Here is an 18,734-nt window from a genome sequence, read left to right on the forward strand (position 1 = left end):
CAGACTTTTTTTTTTAAAGCTCCTTTGCCATAATATCACTGATTTTGAAGCTTTTATAAGGCTTCTAGTTTTATACAGTCTCTTTGTTCTTTACCACCGCCACTCAAATCCTTGCAAACCACAGCCTTGCTTACAGGCAAAGAAAAGGCGGAACCTTAAGCATTTGGGTGGAAGGGAGTGAGCAGGCAAGATGGTGGCGCTGGTGGTGGTGCTGGGGAAGAGAAGGCAATGAATAATTGTTGAGAAGATTTAGAACGTGTCCCAACAGTTTCTGCAGATTCCCCCCCCCCTTTTCTTGAGGCAATCAGAGCACTGCCTGAATTTTGCACCTGCCATAGGCAAGTGTCTCTGTCTTTCAGTGAAATAACTGGGTGAATGCCTTTCAGTGCAGGCCCTGGCCTGCTCTGTATCCTGCTTTACGCAAATGATTATATCTTCTTTACTTCTCAATAGCCTTTGAAAAGAAAAGCTGTCACTCGGATATCTGCCATTCGATATCTGGCAATCCTATTAGGACAAACAGAAAAGAAAGCACTCAGCCCCCCATTCCTGAATGCCAGTTGGCATGATTCCACTTGTTTCTCTCCCGGACATGATATTCAAAATCCTTTCCTTATTAAGGTTATTCGAATCGCAGCCTAACTAACCTGACCCAGATGACGGCACTGTCCGTGTTGTTTATCGGGCATGGAGAAAGCTGTTTAATGAATACTGCCACAAGATTAAGGCTTTTATACATGTGCTTTGAAACCAACCACCATACAGAGAGCTATCAATATGTTTGGAATTGGGTTATGGAGAACAAAATCACTGCAATTTCAGGGTTGGAAGATATAGTTGGATAAGAAGGGTTCTGTCACCAAAGAGAAGCTTGTGCTATACTACTCACATCAAATTTTCCCAAGATCAGAAGTCAGGGGTGGTGGTGAAAATGATCTAGACTCCAGTTCATTGAATCAATCTCAATGCATTAATTTGGGCTTACTATTAAGTACAGGTTAATAGGATTACACCCTTGCAGTGCAGTCTTATGGATGTCTACCCTCACATTAGACCCTCTGTGTTCAGTGGAACTCATTCCCAGGCAAGTGTGCATTTGATTGCAGCTTTAAGTCGCTGCCTTTAGGCTTCCCTTTTAAAAACTTGGCCCAAGGCTTTCAAGGGCATGGAGCAATTCTTTTTCACAGTTCACTGTCAGAACCTGTTTTAAGTTGGTGGTAAAAGTTTTCATTTGGCCTCCCAAAGAGTGGCCCTACCAACAGTATAAAACACTCCCAGTTCTATAATCTTGGCATTAATTATCCTAATCTTTTCCTTCTCCTTCTTCTAATGTTCAAGCTGTTAATTTAATGATGTTGTCTAAACTTGTATTGGAAATGGGGCTGGATTTGTTTCTTTGCAAGAGCAGGCAAAAAAAGAGCTGAAGGTTACCTATCAAAGGGAGTTCAAGATAACAGAAGCATGCCTGTGTAAAATTAGCAGATATTTACGATCTACTTTCCCAAATTGGCAAAGATCTACCTTAAAGGCAGGTGTAACTGTTGCTCTGTTACAAAGATCTTCAAAACCAATACAAGATGAAGTATTCTGACATATGTCTCTCAGCCTGTGTTTAAACCTACCTGACATTTAAAAAGCATGCTGCAGACTGCATGTAGCTCTGTACAGAGGAGTACTTCTATCAGCCCCAGCCAGCATGCTCAATGGTCAGGGATGATGGAGCTGCAGTCCCAGATATCTGGAGGGCTTCACATGGGTTACTGTAGTATTTTTAAAGAGCATACTAATCTGCTGAATTCTGTTTTTATTGATTCTTCCAAAAGACCCAGCTATAATTATGGGAAAGCTGAGCTTGATTTGAGCATGGCTCAGTGTTCAAACTTCAGAGTCAGAGAAGATAATATCTAAAAAATGATCCCTGGATTTGTAATACAGCCAGACCTTGTGAGCTTGGCAACTTCAGCCATCAAATCAAGTAGTTATGAATTTCAACACCAGTCAGAACCCTCTTGGGCCTTGAAATTGGGTGTCTGTCAGGAACCATTCATACTCAGCTGAAGTATGTGACCCTGAAGAAGGTACTATGGCTTCTCCATGACAAAGTTACTTGACTGCATTGCTGCCTACCTCCTGCTCCTTGTCTTGTCTTACTGGACTCTCCACTGCTATGCTGTATCCTCCAAAACATTGGCTGCTACCTTCACCTGTAGAAGGTGGATAAGGAGGTGCCCAGCCTTGGGAAGGAGGCACAAGGGCTCTAGGACCCTGACAGAGCGTCATGACTCCTTCCCAAAGTCCAGTGTCTTGCTTACTAGGCTTTGAGATGGCACCCCCTTGGCTCAGCACCCCATACGTGTGCACCACTCACATCCACTTAATCCACTTCTGCTACCTTCTAACCTACAGCCAGTCATTGGCTCTGGATCCACATTCTGTTGCTATCCCTGCCTTCTGCCCTACCAGTCCCAGTGGGCCCAACCAGTCTCCACTGTCTATCCTATATTTTGCATCAGCCTGTCTCTTCTGCTCCAGAAGCTCTCCACCATCTCCGAAGCCTGATTCTGCAAAAGCTTAGGCATCGAGCACCAGACAAAAATGGGGGTGGATTTATTATAATTTTTTACTTTAGCCCATGGAATAAGATACAGGTGGCTGCTACTGCCTATTTCTGTAGTGTTTTGGTGACCTTAAGTTCCCCCAAAAATTGCTGGATGAAGGAATTCATAGACCATCAGTGTGCACATGAGGGGATACACACCACGGCACCCTCCTTTTGTAAGAAGATCCATGCTGCTGATTTCAGTTAATGTTTAAGGTATTCTAGCTGGACTTCCTGATGCCAGGAAGATGTCAGGTGGGGGGTTACAGATGAACAACAAAATCAAATGGGATTGGCGGCGGGGGGGGGGGAGGCAGTGATTTTATGCCACTGTCTCCTTTCATACATAAAGTCTGTGTTTCTGCTCTAAGTGTTGCTGTTGGCGGCTGTTCCAGTACAAATGAAAGAAAGAATGTGGCTCCCAACGCCTACACCCAGGAGCTTTCAAAACAGGAGGCTGCTACACCTGTGGGGATAGAACAAGTGTATCAGTGTCCCGGGCTCTGCCTCAGCTCGTCCGCCTTTGTTAGCTGGAATGTGCCGATGAGACAATCAGGTGCAGCAGGCGCGTGGCAGCCTGCTCCTAGGCTGCGTCTCTGGAGACAGGGAGGGGCCTGTGACTCATGGAGCCAGGTAAGCTCATGATAACCATTCCCAACTGCTGCAGTGATTTAGGGCAGAAGGGAACGTTTTGTGGCATTAGATGGGATTGGTCTGCTGCTGCACTGCTCTCTCGTACAAAAACACGGAGGAAGGGAAGAGGTGCATGCAGGATAAAAGCAGGAGAAGACTTGGGGGTAGGGGAAAAAGAATTTGGGGTGTGTCAGAGATTTCGTGGCTGCCAAAAGATAATGCACTGGAAAATTACTTGGGCTACCTTTATTATTTATTTCATTATGACATTTATACCCTGCCCTTTCCTCTGAGGGTGGCATACATAATTCTCTCCCTCCCCATTTTATCCTCCCAGCTACCCTGTGAGGTACTGTAGGTTAGGCTAAGAGATGGTGGCTGACCCACAGTCACCCAGTGAGCTTTATGGCTTAGTGGGGATTCGGACCCTGATTTCCCAGGTCCTAGTTCAACACTCTAACCACTACACCATACCCTTGGGAACTTGTGAATGGGCTTTTTGAAATGGTTGCATATTTCCCATTCATTTGGATGCAGCTTGCCTGGGAGAACGTCCCATATTATTGTGCTCCATCTGTGTCTGGTACAATTTGGCTCCAGGTGATTCTGTTTTAAGGTTGATCGTATCTCCTTGTCTAGACATCCTCCTTGTGAATCCTTCATTGTATTGTCCTTCACAACTGTTCACAAACTTTAGGTTCTATAAAATAAGAAACTGTACAACATTCATATCCCTACATTCTCAATATCTTCATGAGTACATGCGCGCGCGCGCGCACACACACACACACACACACACACACACACACACACACACACAATTTGTACAAAGGAAGTATGTCTTAATGGTACCCAACTATCTAGCATTAAAATTTAGCAGAGCATGCTTTTTTTCTCTCCTGATACTGTAGATGCAGCTAATTCAGAAGTAAAATGTAAATAAATATAAATATGTAAGAACAGAAGAAGGAAAAAAGGTAGAAAGAAAGATTCAAATGGTTGTCAGAGCACAGAGGAGCAGTAATTTTACCCCCAAAAGAAAGGGGACCCTGATTAAAAAATTGAGGCATGATTATAGAAGGAGAGACAAACAGCAGCAGAAATGGGCAATTTAGCAGAGCAATTTGATATGTCATAATCAGGGCAACAATCTGCTTTTATGAAGGCAGGGCAGATTCCCCATAATTCCTGGATTTAGTAAAAGTTAAAATTAACCAAGGTTTGATTAAACCCCCTGGATTTAGTTATACTAAAAGCAGCTCAGCAGAGCTAGCTGGATGGGCCATTAGCACGGGACAAAGGCCAATGATGGACCATCAAGGAAACCATCAGAGGGCAAGACTGCTAGGCAAGGGGGAGCAGGGCCCCTTCTTTGCTGGGTGCTAGCAGGCAGAGCCAAAGGCCAGGTTTAGACGTAGGCTAGGGGAAGGTCCTTGGAGTCAGCAGCGAGATTGAGCGAGAGGGACAGAACTCCATGTGAGCTGAGGGTGCCAGGCTGGAACTGAGAGACACAGTGGATGGTTTTTTGCTGTCCTCTGAATCCAATGCTGCCCTTAAGAGCGAAGCCAGACCCTTGTAGGGTGTGAATGCTCTGCAATCCCTCTATCTAGGTGCAGGCTGTATATATGTGTAAATAAAACCATATTTCATTAAGACACCACAGTCTCCTCTGTGCCACATTGTCCCCAAAGGGAAAACAGACCCTGGTAAGCACGCCTGCAAACCTTGGAATCTTGTACTGCTCGTGGAGATTGAGGTGGCGTGTATCACTACTTTTACACAATTTATGGTCCTGCCCTGTTGGGTTTCTGAAGTTTTTCTTTTTTTAAAAAAAGCCATTGCTCTCTGAGTACAGTGTGAGCGCTTTCCTTTAATGTGCAAACAGGATCAGCAGACGGGTTATTAGATCACTTAAATTGTTTTCCTTGCAAGAAAAGTGCCCCAAAGCAGTAGTATTATTTCAGTATCAGAAGCCATGTTTGCGGTAGCCAAATTACATGTTAGCTACAAAAAATATATCCTCAAAGCGTGGTTAGAAAAGTGCTCCTGATGAACATGAAAAGGATGAATGGGACAGATTTCTGATAATGTGTAGCAGAGACTTCACAGTTCAGTGGCTCCATGGTTCCATTGGTCTGATTCAGTTATAAGGCAGTTGCATAAGTAAACTCGGCACCAGTGCCAGAAATACAGCCCCAGTGCCAGAATCATCCATGACATAAACCAGGCTGCTCTGTGCATCAAGTACCCCCTGGAAAGCCACTGTCACTGTATCAGGCTGTAATAGAGGAGGGGAGAGAAGTGATGCAGGGCCACTTTCCTCTCCACTAAGAAGCCAGGATCCGCCTCCAAGTGTCACTTGGAAGCATTCATTACACAAAGCTGCAGCACAGGAAAAGGGAAAAGGGATGCGGGACTACTCTGCTGATGCAGCCAACAGACCAGAAACTTTTGGTGCCTCATCTCCTTGAACTTTCCCATCTCAGCTGGTCAAGAAAACAACTTGTAACTCAGAATTTGAACCTAAGCTTGCTTATTTCCTCCTCCTTCCCTTTTTAGATTATATGTCTCTGGGTAGGAACTCCTTTTTTTTTAATGGATATGTAACCTTACAAGCTTCTTTGGGAGTCATTTTTGGCTGAAAGGAAGGAGAACAAATAAAAATAATAGATAAATAATCTACTCCTGTGCTAGTTCTGTTGAAATGAACAAACAAGTCACAGAAGTTACTAGGTGTGATGTCCCACATTCTGGCAGAGAATGTCATAAATAAACCTGGATGGTTCATGTTAGTTTTTCACACTAACACCCCAATTCAAATTGATAGTTTATTTTGGTTGAATGGGGCATTTGAATATGCATACAACAATAGAAATAGATTAGCCTCTGAACTGCAAATGACCAGTTCTTTTTTTAAAGGAGGGGGAGAATGGGATGAAACACAAACTCACTGGAATCTTGAATGCAACTTAAATCATTTCACCAGGGTGGGGAGTGGGAAATCTTGTAACGACTGTATGTAAAAATATGGGCAGCTGTTGGTGCAGATGGAAACCCCTTCCAGGCTTTACATGCTTTGTTCATGCCAATTTATTTAAGTACCACCTTTTCCAGCATGCTGAGTATATATTACTGTCAAGCCCTAGTATTAGGAGAAGGAGCATGCAAGCCTGCACTAGCAGTTAGCAGCAAGTTTATAAGAAGAGTCAACAGCTCTGAGCAATGTCCATAGGCATCTTTCTGTAAGTTTGCTTAGGCACATACGCATCATATGATGTAATGTGTTCTCATTTTACAAGCTGAAAATGGAGGGCCAATCAGATGCACCTCCAAGAAATAGAAACTATGATACAGGAAGGATATACTAGACAGCTACACACAGATCTGGATAAATTCACTCATCTGAGATAACAGAGGTAGAGCAAGCTCAGAATAATATTTCTTCAGAAAATGAACGTGGGAGGGAATCATGTTCTTCACTACCTTTTGCTGCAGTTATAGAGCAAAAATAGCATTTTACAATCATTTACTTTCCTTCATTATAGCAATGTTCATGGCTATATTATCCTACCAGTGAACTCATAGCTTTGTTTTCCTTCTTCCAAATTAATGTTTATTACTCTTACTTGAAAAAAGAGGGATTGTGCTATAGTTGTTAGAGTGTTGGACCTGGGAGACCAGAGTTTGAATCCTGACTCAGCCATGAAACTCACTGGGTGACCTTGGGCCAGTCATTGCTTCTCAGTTTAACCTATCTCGCAGGATTGTTGTTGGGATTAATTGAGAGGGGAAGATGCATGGATGCTACCTTGAGCCACTTGGAGAAAAAGGTGGGATTATAAATGCAATAAATAATAATAAAGGGTTTTAATCAAGTTATTGGAATTCTGGATAAGCTTTGCTAATTAACACCCCAATATTCTATTACATGAAAACACACATTTTAACTCTTTCAATTTTCTACCTCCTGTTATTTTTGTTAAAATTAATGTATCTATGTATAGCATTTTCTCAAGGCCTCAATCCACAATTGTGCATCCTCTCAACATCATCAACCTCCAGCAATTCCCAAGTAAATGAATGGAAAAGTTGTGCAGACTCTGAGCATTTATATGCCAGATTGGGGCATATAAGTCTATTCATGCATTAACCCATATATTTCATTATTTTCAATTAGTACAGCTGCACCGGGTGCGCCCACAAAAATGGCCCACTTATTCATGTTACTTAATTAACATAATAGGAAACCCAGGCTGGTCCATTGTTCCCTGGTGAAAGACGCCATAGTTCAGGGTGTGATGTAGAAACGAAGCTGCATCTTTCTCCCACAGCTCAGTGGTAAACCATCTACTTTGAATTCAGAAGGTCTGAGGTTCAAGGTCTCCAGATAGAGTAGAGCTGCTACTAGTCAGTGCAGACCAGAGGTAGCCAACTCAGTGCCCTCTAGATGTTGTGAACTCCAAGTCCCATCAGCTCCAGCCAGCATGGCCAATGATCAGGGATAATGGGAGTTGGAGTTCAAAACATCTGGAGAGCACCACATTGGCTAACTCTGGTGTAGACACTACTGAACTAAAGGGACCAATGGCCTGATTCAGTATAAGCTAGTTCTTATTAAGGTACCCAAAAAAAGAAAAAGAAGAATCAAAATGTTTTCATCAAGTAACAGCAGCTAAATAGCAAGAGAAATCAAGCTGCTAATTTTTTTCCATATGAAAAGAATTAATTTTGTTTAGAAATCCAGAGTTCCCCTTTCTCTTTATTCTGTGTATCTATGAGAGTGACATTGGATTAATTTTACTCTCTTGATATGGAATTGTTTGGGATTAATCTACAGAAAGTCACTTAGCAGCCCAAGTGAGCACACTATTTAAATATTTTAAAACATTGCTCTACAGGGCAAAGGAAAGTTTGGCTTTGGTGTAGAATTACATGGCAGTAATGACAGAGGTTTTCTGTTGAGTCACCCTTGATTCAGGTACTAAACCCCCTCAATTAAGAGACAGTGTAATTATTCCTGAATCACGTTAGCAGGTGGGTCCAATTAGTTCAGCAAAATAAAATGGAAAAGGAGGAAAGTTGAGATGGACTTTAGCTTTGTACAAGAGGCGCATTGGACCATGGACATTCATGTATCAACCTCTACAACGCTCATGCAAGAACAGAAGCAAGCACAGTAGATATTTATTCTGTTGCGGACCAACTTGCAATGACCCCCACAAAGGCCTAGACAATGATAGGGTAACAAACTGCACAATACAACATTCTGGGATTTAAAATTGGACACAAGTTTTATTGATTACAGTTGTAGGTAAGCTTTGGCTCAGGCATTGGGTGTATATCCATTGTCGGCCTCTAGTTGAATGGCTGATGCATAAGCCAGGTTGTGCTTGTGATTAGGGGACCTCCTCAAAATGTGGGTCTACCTAGTTGGCCCCCTGAGGCCACTGCCAGAAGTTCTATGGCCTGTCCGCCCCCATGCTTGGCTTCTGGACAGAGTCTTCCCACTAGAACCCTTTAATGGGGGAACCGTGTCATCGCAGCTGGTTGCATTGGGGTGATGCACCACTTCACCCCAACCCGATATTAGACTAAGGATTGCACCCAATGCCTTATCTACCAAAAGTTGTGAATATTTGATATGAGGAAGGCAAAACATCCAAATGGGGCCAATCTGTTTGCAGGAAAATTCCTTTCCGGCTCTGAATACGGCAAACATTAATGAACCACAGCAAGGTCAATTAGTGGTGCAAGGAAGAAAAAAGGTCAGCATACAAATAACCACAGCATAGAGGGTGGATGGGCGAGTTTTACCTGTAGATATATTGTGTGCTTCGAGATTGTCACTATTTTTGGGTAGGATCCAATCACATATCAGCAAATTCAGCTTGCACAATTAAAGAGCTCTTGTGCATCAAGCTCACTTCTTCCACCCCCGCCCTCCATTCAAAATGGACTCTTTGCGATACGGAAAGCAATGGGGCAATAATATACTGCAAAGTGTTAAATAGTGCTTGGTGCCGCTTCCTATAACTGCCCCATGAATCAGAATGAAGGCTCAATAAATAACTGGTGTTGTCTAATCTACCCATATGCAAGCCAATCAGGATCAGTGCTCAATGAACAGGTTGTCTAGAAGTGGACATGGTCTTTTTTCCTTGTTTCCCTTGTTCTGCTTTGCTACGTTTCAAAACCAAGGCATCTACTGCAACTCTGCCAGGCCATGCCATTTCCTAATGTAGTTTCCTGAGGAAATATTTTGCATAGCCATTAAAGCACCAGCCATAAAATACTGCAGATGTATAACCTAGTCTTTCATTAAAATGAATAATTCTCAGCTGCTGAAAGTACACACTGTCCTCGCACCATCAATGTGTTATCTGAGGCTCCTTGAGAGATGTCTGTAAATAGTAATGCCTAATATTTGTTGTTAAGAGACAGGCAGCGAGGGCTCAGCGGAGCTTAAATGGCAGTAGAAATCAGATACATTCTTGTTCAGAGCTACCTATCGAACCTCCATCAGACACACTCAACATTTTACTGTTTCCTCTCTCGCCCCTTCTTAAATTTCATCACCTCCAGTGCTGTTCTTAGATACCATGCCTTACACAAAAGAACTGTCATAAGATGAATCTATAAAATTTTGTCAGCCTTTGTCATCGGACAAGTCTGACATTTGTCTGAATCTGTGGACAATTTTCTTTTACACATTTCATAACTCTTTGTCATTGTTCTTGTTAAAGGATTCTGTGATTCAACTGCGAATCAGTTACGACCATTCATAAAAATGCACAGCTTTTCCAGATGAAAAGCAGGGTGCAAATACTATAAATAAAGGAATGCATGCATCAAACATGCTGGATTGCCTACACTTCTGTGTTGGAAAAAGCATACAGGCATACAGACGGTTACATTCCACAATCAGGAGGGTCAATTTTGCTATGTAATTAGTTGTTGTAAATGTGGTAGCCACCTCCAATAGCTGCCACCAATAGCAGTTTCCAGCCTAGGTTTTCAGTGAAATATGACTATGTGTGATAATCTACACATGGCATGCTTGTTGCTTCTTATGCATGTAGGAAGTGGATCAAGTTTGAAGCATCCCTAAAAGCCAGTGAGGTGACTTGTATAGACATTTACTCTTATTGGTCAGAGGGGGAGCTCTCTGTGGAACCCCAGAATTATGACATCAGTATTACATAAAAGCTTACACTGGTTAGTTATTGGGCAATCAGTTATATGTGAGTTACACAAAATCTATGGTAATTGTCATAGAGCCTATCATGGTTAGTTTGCCCTGAAGAATACTTGAGGGTATATTTGGTTGCTGAAGAAATCATAGCTGCCCTTTGGACAAGGCAAATGCAGAGTGAGATGAAGAACGTCTTATCTGTACAACAGTATGTTTCTTAGCTTTATGTGACAACGGATTACTGGGTCTATATTTTCATGTGGTGATAGGCAACCCAAAATGATTTGCTTGGGTGATGTTCCATGCAGCCTGGGCACAGTCCCATAGCAAAGTTGTGCTCAGAAATGAGTCTCACTGAGATCAATGGGGCTTACTTCTAGATAGGTGTGCATGGGATTACTGCCTAAGGCAGCCTTTTCTACATCATTGTTATGAATAGTTTAGGAACATAGGACACAAGTCAGATCAAATTTTACATTGATTTTAATGGCACTGGATTGCCATCTTAGATTTATAACCTTCCTTATATATGTATAATTGTAACCAGATAAAGATTCACTTGTTTGAATCAAAACTACTCTTCCTGCAATGGAACTAGTTCATGTGTTTTGCTTTTGGAGGAGGTGGAATAATACACTTCACAGCATTGCTCTGGAGAACTGACAAGCTCAGCATGGAAGGGAAGCAAGTTTTATTTTCTTTTTTTAAGGCTTAGCTGCCTAAAAAAAAATAAAAAAAAAATTCAACTCCTAGCCATTATAACAGCACCAGTTCTTTCAGGGGTTACCACAGGCACTAGATCAAAAAAAGACGTCTGCTCTGGTGATCCTGAATAGGAACACACTTCACGCTAAATGGAAATACATAGTAAAGGATTTGTCACTTGACCATACTCTCTTAACATCTCTTGAAAATTGTTATTTAATAAGGAAAGTCTCCAAAGGGAAATATAAGCCACAGTTTTTCCCATAAAGGATATATCTGTTCCAGGCCAGTTGGATTTTCTGTGGGTACTGCCATTACAAAAAGGCTGCAAATATCATTACAGTGTTTGCATGTCAGAGAGCCAACAATTGTCAGTGCTAGTTGCTGCATCCATTTCTTGTTTTGCAGAAGAAGAATTGTTTTATTTTGGTATGAGCACAATCTTATTATTGTACAGACAATTCTCTGCCTGATTCTTCCAATAAATTTTCTTGTGCACGAAAAACTCACTGTTGCTGCTGTTCTAACCTCACTCAGGAGTAAGCCCCCTTGAGAGAATTCATGGGGTTGTATCCTTGTGCCTGATTAATCTAAGTGGGATTAAATTTTTAGTAAATATTCATAGTATCAGGCTGTAAATAACATGTAACCTAAATCCCATTGATTCAATGGGACTTGCAGCCAATTAGCATTTCCTGGGTTGTGCTTTCTGTACCTTAAGAAATGTTGAATAACTCAGATCTGTCATTTGCGGTTTCACTCAATTTCTCATTTTCCCAATCTTAAAAACAAGTTGTGCACATTTCTACATCAGCTTGTGATTTTTTTTTTTACAGAAGTTCTCATGAAAATTCATCAGCAGATTTTGTTTAATATATACATTATTATTGTAAGCATTTTTCACTAAAACAATGCATTTTTATGCTATTTTTGTAAACATAAATGCATTTTTAGTCACACTTTACCCCCAATGTGTGCATTTTTGTACACATTACTTGGCTGTGGAACTGCATTGCAAATTTCAGAGTACTGTGAATTTTGAAGATTGGCTGCATTTTTGTTTGTTTTAGGAAATGCAAATTTTGTAGGTTCTCCTTTAAATAAGAACTGAAATAAATTTATCCACCATCCTTAATACTCAATGAGAGATGCTGGGATTTTGAAAAGTAAGAGTGGAAGTACACCCTCTTTGAGCACATAGTTCTACATTTGAGCACATAATAACAACCATCTGTTCCTTAGCAGGTCTTTGTTGTTGTTGTTGTTGTTTAGTCGTTTAGTCGTGTTCGACTCTTCGAGACCCCATGGACCAGAGCACGCCAGGCACTTCTGTCTTCCACTGCCTCCCGCAGTTTGGTCAAACTCATGCTGGTAGCTTCGAAGACACTATCCAACCATCTCGTCCTCTGTCGTCCCCTTCTCCTTGTGCCCTCCATCTTTCCCAACATCAGGGTCTTTTCCAGGGAGTCTTCTCTTCTCATGAGGTGGCCAAAGTATTGGAGCCTCAGCTTCACGATCTGTCCTTCCAGTGAGCACTCAGGGCTGATTTCCTTAAGAATGGATAGGTTTGATCTTCTTGCAGTCCATGGGACTCTCAAGAGTCTCCTCCAGCACCATAATTCAAAAGCATCAATTCTTCGGTGATCAGCCGCCTTTATGGTCCAGCTCTCACTTCCATACATCACTACTGGGAAAACCATAGCTTTTACTATACGGACCTTTGTTGGCAAGGTGATGTCTCTACTTTTTAAAACTAGGTAAATACAACCTCAGATGAACAACATGCATTTTCTTTTGCAACTAACTTTATGCTCCGTAAAGCTGTGAGATAGCAGCTACCTTCCTTGATGAGATGAAAGAAAAATCCAAATTCCCATTCCCAGATGTGATGGCTAATACATGTTCTGATATTTTTTTAAGGGTTCATTATACATTGTCAATCCACTCTGATCTTGTTTCAGTGACCTGGCTATGGATATCAAGTTTGTAGAGACTAATATCCGATCTGGCTCTCAGATACATTTTGTTTCACAAAATACCCTTAGTCTCAGCTAATTTGTATTGCACACACATCCTCTTCTCCCTTTTAAGGAAATAAAGTCCTTATGTTTTATGCCAGGGGAGGGTACTTTAGAAAATTTTCATTTCTCCATGGTGTGTGTGTGTGTGTCTGTTGTGTACATTTTCCTTGGTGGCAATGAACAAAGTCCTCTTCTGTGGCGGCTCCTCTCCTGTCTCCTTCAGCAGACTCAGTGTCTGTACAGGGAATTCCTGTTCCTCGACCAAACCCACAGGCCCTCGGCACTGAAGGACGAGGTCAGGCATCTCACACATACACTCTTCTCCTGCTGCTGATAGCCGATCTGTGCTCCTGAGACATATGGTAATGAAACATACACATAACAAGTGTGTGCACGCACGTGCAAAAATGCACACACATACAAACAGAGCCATTGCCTCCTTGAATGGAAGGTGGAGTTGCTTTTTAAAGCAAACTCTCTTTATTCAATAAAAATGCATGCCAAATTGTGATAGCTACATTTCTATTGAGCCAAATCATGTGTCGAAACCTTGCATCATTTTACTGCTTCTGATAGAAGCAGTTGGATTCCAAAACTGATTTCAGACCTTTCTCTGTACTTTGTTTTATAATTCCTTACTGAAAGAAGACGATGCTGGCAGAGAGCATGGCTTATGTATACTTCAGTCAAAACACTCAAGCACTGTATTTTAGAGTTATTTGTTTTATGTTGTCAGAGGAATCCAGGTGCTTTCATAAAAATCAATTGTATCCTTAAATGCACCCCAGTTAGTCAGTAGTTCAGGAAATATCCGCAGGTTTTTAGAGTTTTGGCGTAGCTTTAGGGAGAGCCACAATCACATTTTTCTTGCATTGGATGCCCAAATCTAAAGCCAGTGATTTATGTTCACAATTAATGGAATAGTATCAAAGAATCCAGTACATGAAGCATGATAGGATATAATGTCAAAACCATTTCTTTTAAGTTTCTCTTCAGCTCATTGTTACTATTCACAAGTGCTGAAAAATAATTAAAAATCATGTTTAGTTTTCAGCTAAATAACTGCACTAATATGACTTTCATTTGCATAACAGGACGCCCTACTCTCCCCTCTCCACCATGATTATATTGAAATATATATTTACAAACATACTTAGGTATGCATTTTATCACAAAATAAGTATTTAAATAAGTACCTTATCTCAATATGCTTTGTGTTTTTATGTTGCATTTTTATATTGTGAACCGCCCTGGGATCTATGGATTAAGAGTTTACAAATTTAATCAATCAATCAATAATAATTCTACATACATTTGATCCCAAAATCCACATTTTAAAATCCACTTTGGTACATTTTTTGAACCAAGAAGTGTTTCACAAAATTTGGAAATGTGCAAAATCTGAAGGATAATTATGTTCCGATTCATATATTAGTGCAGAAGGTTTGAATTAGATCACGTCACTTAAAAATACAGACCAAATAAAATTTTCTTCCATTCCTGCTGAGCAAATGTGTGCTCCCAACCCACAATTAATACCATTGCAATCAGAAAGAAGTGAAGAGCTGGTGGTCAGGGTTGCTTCGTTCGTTCCATGCCCATCAATTCTTCCCAGAAATGACTCCTATGACCATTTTCTCTCTTGCCAGTCAGACTTCTGGTTTCAGAGATTGGAAAGGATTTTAAAATGGGGGGCATTTCCCCTGGGGGGAATCAGTGGGTAAGGCAGAAATAAGTTTGCCTTCCTAACTGCTGTGTCTCTTCTCTGTCCACATTTGCCTTGTGTAATGTGCAGTTCTCCTTTGAGGGATTTTAACTTGTCCAAGGCCACCCAGCGAGCAGCATGGCTGACCAAGGACATGAACCTCGGTCTCACATGTCCCCATCTAAACCTTTCTGCCTGACCATAAGGCTGTAAATAATTTGAGAGCTGTGTACAGTTGTTGTTAGTCCCTGCATCTCAATGACACACTATGTTCAAGCTTGGCTGGTAGAAAGTCAAATAAGCCTTCAACATTTTTTGAACCTTTTGCTTTATAAAGAATGCCGAAAGACACACACAAAGTGTGAAACTGGATTATTGTATTTAATCTCATTGGTGGTGACTTACTTTACATGTAAAGTAAGATAATGGCACACGTATCTTTCCACCAGAGCAGAATGACCAAAGGCTGCCGCTTTTGCCCCTGCCTCCCAGCATCTGCCGCCTGAGGCAGTCTCTTCACTTTGTCTAATTGTAGGGCCAGGTCTAACTGCTCTTGAAGATTTGATGTGAACCTCTGCCCTATTCCACTGCAGCAGGTTGAAAGTGTTTTTACTTTTCTCCCAGAACGTTCTTGTTCTGAGCAATCTCCTCTGTTTCTGAGCTGAAACATCCAAACAGCAGACAGGTCCAGTACTGCAACTGTGCTTCCAAGATTTGCTAACCTGGAAGAGTAGTGGCGGAACTGAATTATTTCATATTTATAAATCAGGCCCTTTTGATTCTCGCTCCTCATCATCAGCTTAAGGCGCCAGAAACATTCTAGCCCTTTTGCAGCAGGAGGAGTTGCTCTGTCCTTTTGTGTTTGTTTTGCTAATGTTGCTAGTTAGGAATATCTTCTGCTATAACAGAACATGAAGCCGGCTGTCTGATGAGCTATCACTCCACAAAATGCTGATTGTAATCAGATGGCTTGCCGAAGGCCTTGGCTCTGCATGTTTGTGTGTGTGCACACATGCGTCATTCTGTGTGAATGCATATTCAGGGTGGTAATTTCCTGTACTTGGCTCTTTAGCACTCTGCACGTAGTAGTGTATCTGTGTGCACCCAAGCACTCATGCTATATGCTTCTTCCTGATAACACCATCTGCAAAAGCGGCAAGTAGGAGTAGTGAGTGACGAATTAGAGTGAAGAAATTAGGGGGTGTGTTTTGGTGGGGAAGGGGGTGTGGATTGCAATCTGTCCCTGTTAAAATCAAAGGGGGCTTTGCTACTGATCTCACTGGAAGAAGAGCTGCATATTTGGTGCAATATGAGCAACAAGAGAAGGATTTAGTTTGATTGGTCTGTTGCAGAAGCTCAGAAAGCTGTTTGGCCCACTCAGAACAATACTGCAAAGACCCGGACCTAAAGCAGCAATGACTGGCTGTAAGTCCAACTGAAGGCAGAGAATTCTGTAATTGGCAAGGCATGTGCTAAACAGGAGCATGCTGCTGACAACGCCAATGTTGCAGGTTCGATTCCCTTAAAGGACAGCTGCATATTCCTGCACTGCAGGAGGTTGGACTAGATGATCCTCAGGATCCCTTCCAACTCTATGATTCTATGAGATAACCCCTCTACTTCTATGAGTGATATCAGTTGATGAACATACAGTATTGTCAGAGCTGCTTCCAGATCCTAGCTCACAGAGGATCACGCTAGCCAGCGGTCACTTGTAAAAGTCTTTATTGAGTTACAGTTTCCATTCTCAAGCTGCTGCGCGCAGCTCTACGTCTTACAGGTTAGACCGGCGAAGCTCCGTCTGAGTCTCCGCCCCCTGTGCACCAGCTTACTAACCTAGCCTTACTCCACCTTTTCCGCCTGACCGTTCTTCTCTGGGTCCCTCTGCCCCCCGTGGTCTCTTCCTTCCGGGATTCTTCTGACGCGGACCCCCCAGACCCTCCTGTCTCCTTGCGCCGGGCTTTAGGACCTGGCTCTCTTTCCGGGCTGCTTACTGCGCCACCTTCCTGTGCATTTGAACTTGGCGCGCGCGCCCAACCTTCCACTTTCCGCCTGACCGTTTCTTCGCTCCCCGATGGAGGTGTGGCCACTCCTGACTCGTGCCCTCCCTCCTGTTGCGAGCTGCCAGCGCTTGATACCTGGCGCCCTTCTTCTCCCCTGCTCTCTGTTGGTGACGCTGGTCCCGATTTCCAACTGCTCCCCTCTGAGCCCCCTCTGGACCCTTCTTCCTGGGGTGTCCCCCTAGGTTCCCCCCTTGTTCTGGCCACTGGTGCTCCTTTCTGTGAATCTTCTGATTCACTGGAAAGACTCGGAGATCTCGGGTCGTCGTCATCACTCATCTTTTCCTCTGCCTCCTCCCCCTCACTCTCTGTTTCCTCCCTTGCCCTCGCCTCTGCTCCTGAACCCCTGACAAGTATGAAGCTGCCTTCCACTGAGTTGGACCATTGATCTATCTACTCTGCCTTATTGTAGCTCCTGGGAGGAGTCTTAGACAAGGGTTCTTCCAAAATCATCTCCCTAAGATCCTTTTAACTGGTTATATGACAGGTAACTTCTGCTGGGGTACATGGTTCCATGCATGGATCAGCAGGGCTGTCCCAATATAGCTTGCTGCCAGAAGTGAAGGACAAGACGGCACCTCTTACCATTCCATATATACAGTGGTACCTCGGGTTAAGAACTTTGCTTCCGGATGAGAACAGAAATCGTGCGGCAGCAGAGGCAGTGAGAGGCCCCATTAGCTAAAGTGGTACCTCAGGTTAAGAAGAGTTTCAGGTTAAGAACGGACCTCCAGAACGAAATAAGTTCTTAACCCGAGGTACCACTGTAGAAGCCAACTAGACTGGCAGTTCAATTTGACGGGCAAGAGGATGGTGTCCTCCAATGCTTGTTTGGGGTGCCAGAGTATGTGGCATACACAAATCTGTCCTTCACCATAAGGGAATGGCTGGAGGTTCAGGAGGAACAGCCAGGGAGCTGCCTTTGCTACCCCTAGCGTCTGCTCCCTGAGGCAATCATCTTGCTCTGGCCTAATGGTAGGGCTAAACCAGAACTATGCTAGCGAAGCTACTGGACATTCTCTTCATCTCTTTCCTACTCTTTAGCATAGTAAAGCGCCATATTGTATTAAACAGTTTTAATCATTGCTCCCACTGGTCCTTCTAATTGTAATTATGGTGGTTCCTTAGTCTCTCTAACATCTAATAAAAATATTTCTTAATGAAACTTCAGAATATTGTGTTTGGGATTGCTAGTGTAGACACTGCAATAAATTGCATTTATAAAGCTTCTGCTACAATCTGGAACTGCACCTAAGTCCTCACATCCTGTTACTTTTCTCTGTGCTATGTCTAAGCTGCTTGCTGGTCCCATTTCCATTCTTGACTCATCCATCTCCTTAGAAGAACTTGGATCTTAACCAGTTTTCTAGAATATGTGCATTGCTTTCTGCAAGCATTGAGTCTTCTGAATGCTCCAGAATATTTTGGAGGAGTTGACCTCTGCATCACCTGACCTTGAGGTCAAGACAACCTCTAAAGCCTGTTGCTTTGTCAGTATTTCATTTTGCCAAGACTTCTCTGTTTGGCCTTGAACCTCAAAAAATAGCTTATATCCTAAGCTTAGTCATTCTATTGATGTTCATAGCCATTCCCTGAAGTGCACCAGACACATTGCCCAGAACAGGTATTCTGCTTCACCAAGCTTTTTTTCTTTTCTTTAGAAACTATCATTGTTGAACCTAAACATAGGGACTTAAGATCTGAAATGTGGTTTCAAGGGATCAGTGATGCTCAGTGATGTCTACAGATGAATGCAGCCCACTAGTATGAGTCAGGAGTCACTGTGAGTCAGAGGCACACCTCTAGAGAGTCACATTTC

At 42.5% G+C, this 18,734-nt stretch overlaps 1 long non-coding RNA gene across 1 annotated transcript in view; it reads left to right on the plus strand.

Moving 5' to 3' along the window:
* The first annotated feature begins 3,108 nt into the window (after nucleotides 1-3,108).
* The window catches only part of LOC308593386, a 53,644-nt gene continuing 38,018 nt past the window's right edge, over nucleotides 3,109-18,734 (plus strand). The window contains exon 1 of the long non-coding RNA XR_014010936.1: nucleotides 3,109-3,232. This is a non-coding gene — a long non-coding RNA (uncharacterized lncRNA). The remainder of the gene's footprint in view (nucleotides 3,233-18,734) is intronic.

This window comes from Podarcis bocagei (genome assembly GCF_964188305.1).
Source record: "Podarcis bocagei genome assembly, chromosome: 8".
Classification (NCBI taxonomy): domain Eukaryota; kingdom Metazoa; phylum Chordata; class Lepidosauria; order Squamata; family Lacertidae; genus Podarcis; species Podarcis bocagei.